Source organism: Bos mutus, chromosome 29, assembly GCF_027580195.1.
Source record: "Bos mutus isolate GX-2022 chromosome 29, NWIPB_WYAK_1.1, whole genome shotgun sequence".
NCBI classification, from domain to species: domain Eukaryota; kingdom Metazoa; phylum Chordata; class Mammalia; order Artiodactyla; family Bovidae; genus Bos; species Bos mutus.
In genome coordinates, this window is record NC_091645.1 from 36153465 (window position 1) to 36157955 (window position 4491).

The window sequence follows — 4491 nt, forward strand, 5'->3', positions numbered from 1 at the left end:
CCAGCTTGTGCTTCATCCAGCCCAGCGTTTCGCATGATGTACTCTGCATGTAAGTTAAATAAGCAGGGTGACAATATACAGCTTGACATACTCCTTTCCCAATTTGGAACCAGTCCATTGTTCCCTATCTGGTTCTAACTGTTGCTTCTTTTTTTTTTTTTTTAACATACACTGCACTTTAATGGTAAAAAGATACAAGTTTATAACATCTTATAAAAACTACCATTTAAAAGTGATCTTGTTCATTTGATATTCCCCTCCCCTAATAGCAAAATAAGTATATTAAAAAAAAAAAAAAAAGGTGGAGAGGAAGGGTGGGGTGGGAGGGATTAAGATAAAAGCCCCAGGGCCACACAGAGGCAGAGAACATCTGGGGAGAGGGTTAAAAGTTGTGGTGGGACCCCACACCTCATTTAACCCTCTGATATCAAGCCATGGGGCATAATCAGTAGCTAAGTGATGACAAGAGGTTGTTGGAGGCGGGTGGACGGAAAAGACTTGAGGTGCTGGGAAGGGCAGGGCTGGTGGGGCCTGGTCCAGCAGCCCACCCAGGAACTGGCGCTACTCTTTCCCAGGTCCCTGAATCCCATGTCCTGGTTCTCAAGAGCTGGCCCCATCGCCGTTCCCTTCACTCCAGACACACCTGAGGCATCTTTCCAGTGCTGGACCCCACCCAGCAGAGGGGTGGAATGTTGGGCCCAGGAGCCTTTGCAGCCGTTGGTGATCTCCCTGGGGTGTAAGTGGGACTCTTGGGCACTGTCACTCCTCCTGCCTCTCAGTTCCCCTCTCCTCACAAACCCATGGCCTCATGAACATCAGCACCTGGGCAACTGAGCTAACCACCTGCTCCTGAGTTTCCACTCACCCAGTCCTCGGCAGGGGTGGTTCTGGTATGGCTCTCTGCACATATGCTCAGAAGTTCCCTCTCCCCCACACACCCAAGCAGGAAGCCGAGGCCTGCAGGGGGCCAGGACACATTCGGACCTAAACACACATTCGCACATGCAGGGGCACACCTCACTAATGTGATTCTCTCCACACACAACCCCAATCCTAAGCTGACTAGCTACAGGTGGCAGGGAGCGACGTCTTCCACTTGCAAAAGCACCGTCTGGAAGGACAGTTTTCTAAATGTGTCTGAGACAAACCCCAGCCCCCAGCGGGGCTCTCTGAGAGGGGCTGGCTCACATGCAGAAAGAGGCCCTACTTGCAGGGACCAAGAAGGGCTGGTTTCAGGACTCGCCGTCTAGTTTCTGGACCACGTCAAACGTGCCAACACAAAACTAGGCGAGAACAGGCTGCAGGCACGTTCCCCAGCGTTTCCCCATAGGATCTCAGATGCTGTCAGGGAAGAGCTCAAGGGTGCCACGCTTCCTTTCTTTTCCCCAAATCCTCACACCTCAGAGGTATGGAGACCCGCCCCCGCCTTGTCCCCACTCCCATCTCCTTCAGAACAGGTAACAGGAGTGTGCTGTTGCCTACCTTTTCTGAGAAAGGAAATCACTTTCTGCAGACTGCCATCTCAGACCCCCCACTGACAGCCTGGTCAGGTTCAGCAAATCTCCATGATTCTTCTGTAATTACTCAGCACACCCCCGTAGGTCAGGAAAGCCCACAACCTGGGAGTCAACCAAACCCCCAGAACCTCCTATAAGGATCCTTTCCTTAGCAGGAAGAAAGAGGGTTTTTATTTCACTTTAGAAAATTCATATTCACAAGCCCTGGCTTGGGTTAGCAACATCCTAACCAGCAGTCTGTTGAATCAATCTTAAAAAAACCCTCCAAAACGAAGCCCTCCAGTCCCCTCAAACTGAGTTCTTCAGCTCCTCTTGAACCTAAAGGTTCAGGCCTTCAGGTTTTGGGGGTGGGGCAGTCAGGAAAAGCTGTTTCATGCTCATCCTCCCAAGCTGGGGCTAGAGAAGGGTTTGGCTCAATAATATGCCATCTCCAAGCATACAAACACGAACACTCACATACCACACACACACTCACTCACACACCCCTGATCACTTCTGGGGAGGGTGTAGATAAGGTGGTGGTGTCGGAGCAGAGAAGAGCAAAAAATATAGTTAAGAGTAAAACCTACATCAGGTTTCTCCTTCGGTGTTTTCTCCGCAGCCCCCTCCCCACCCCCCCACAGTTCTTTTTGTGTAGGGACGGCCATCAGGAAGGAAGCCAAGATCTTTTCCTTTGGGACCAAAAGCTAGACCCCTATCTCCTCTACCTGAACACAGTGATGGGACGTGAGCGAGGAGAACAGCACAACACTGCTCAACAGTCACGTCAGGGGACACCAAATTTCTGTGTCTTCAACAGCTGTCACCGAACTTGGGGCTAGTCTTGGGTGGTTCCTAAGAGGGCACAAGGAGAAAGAACCCACTGTATCATCTGCGACTCCTTGCTCGACACCTCTGTCTGGCTTAGGAGTCAGTCAGTATCAGCGAGGTAGCCAAAAACTATCTCCAAGATCAACTACCCAAGGAGAGAAAGGGAAGGGGCTTCAAGGGCCACTCTCACCCAAGTTTCCTCCAAAAGGCACTTGAGCTGACCCCATTAGGTACCAGTGTGGCACCGGCCACTGCAATAGCCCAGGCCACAGCTCCTGCTCTTCCCTGAAGGAAATGAGAGGCACCTGCCCACTCTTCCTGGATCCAGCCCTTGTCTGCTCCCCTCACTGCTCTTCCTTTGTCGCTACAGTGTATAAGGAGGCCAAAGTAAGCACAGCCGCCACCCTGATCCTATTCTCCTCCAAACAGGAGGTGAGGTACAGGGCTGTGGAACATCAAGGATCAACTGCAACTAAAAACTCAATTTGGGGGAGGGCTGGACCAGCCATAGTCCCTGCTTTAACCAGGACTCTATACCTCCATATTACCTATTTCCACAGTGTGCCTGTTGAAACTGCTTTTGGATAAACAAAAACAAGAACAGAACAAACAAACCCCTCTCCCCAGTCTCCTCCATTTCAGCTGCCAGCGGGAGTCCAGGGTTGTGGGAGCCACGCTTCAGTCTTGGTCCTGCACCTTGAGTCCCCACCTGTGACCTCAGCCGAGGGTCTGGGGACTAGCTTCCCTACCCAGGAATGCTGAAGGAACTTCCCCGAGATACTCAGAGTCTCAGATTATTTACAGAGCTGAAGCTCTGGGGCCTGCCGTCCCCTGATGCACTCTTCCGGTCTCCTGGGTCCACTCCTCCAGCAGGGAGACAGGTACAGACGGGGCGGCGGTGGGACTATCAGACCAGAGGGGGTGCACTCTTCGGTGGATTCTTCTGATTACTCCCACCACCCGGGGCCCCTGTGCCTAGAGAGAAAACTGTCCGTCGGAAGTCTTGGACTGGAACCCTTGGCACATCCGTTTGTGTCTGAGTAATCGATCTGTCCGAGAAAAACACTGGTGACACCGTTCAAACTGGTAGGGATTTTCCCCACTGTGTACACGCTTGTGACGCTCCAGGTGGTACTTCTGGATGAAACGCATATCACATATGTCACACTCAAATGGCTTCTCACCGGTATGAATAAGGATGTGCCTCTTGAGGTGATAACTGCTCCTAAAGGCTCCAAAGCAGTGTTCACAAACAAAATTTTTGGGAATCTTTACTTGAAAAGAACCATTTTGTTCCACTACCACCACCTTTTTAACAGTCTTTTTTGAATGAGAGGCCTCAGCCAAGCTGTCATCGTCTTTGCGGCTCCGGGATTTATCACTGTCTTTTCGGTGGCCCTGACTCGAGCACCTCAGCACATCAGGGCTACCTGCCCGCTCTCCATTCTCGGCCTGCTTGCTGGCAATCTGGCTCAGCATCATCTTCTTGCTGGCTGCAGTGGGAACCGAACTCACACCTGCTAGGCCTTCACAAGCCAGGAGACTTGCCTCCTTCATTTGACTGGAAGCTCCCTGAAGGCAGGGGCTGTGGCCTGTCTCCTTTCCTTCCTCTAGATCTCCCCCTGGTGTTTAATACAGAGCTTGGCTCACTGGGTTGGTCAATATGTTGACTAAGGCAGCATTCAAGAGTGAAACTGCAAACACGCTTCCCAGTGATCTTGAAGGAGGAGGACTCTAGAGCTTTTTACCTGAGCCATGCTGATTTCTCACTCAATGCAACTCAAAAGTTCGAGTTCCTTGCTCCACCTTTCCTTAAGACACTGTTGTTTGAAGAACTGTCACCAAATCACTGTAACAACTCTTTCGTGTCCCTTCAGTCCTGCTGCCATACTGAAATGCCTTTGTCTTCAAACAGAATTTAGAGTCCTCCAAAGTAAAGATAGATGTTCCAAGAATCCCTGGTATCTGCTCGGCTCCTGCCTATTGTCTGAAGAAAAAGGCTGCCAGTCTCAGTTTTCCAGATGAATTCTCTGAATGAAATTCACGATTTGTTTCAGAAACCTCTCCTCGGGAGCGCCCCTAACTGTTGCTTCTTGACCTGCATACAGATTTCTCAGGAGGCAGGTCAGGTGATCTGGTATTCCCATCTCTTGAACAATTTTCC

General features: G+C 50.8%; 1 pseudogene; it reads right to left on the minus strand.

The window, feature by feature from the left end:
* Positions 1 to 711: 711 nt before the first annotated feature.
* Positions 712 to 4069, minus strand: LOC138986237 (zinc finger protein 740 pseudogene; annotated as a pseudogene).
* Positions 4070 to 4491: the final 422 nt, after the last annotated feature.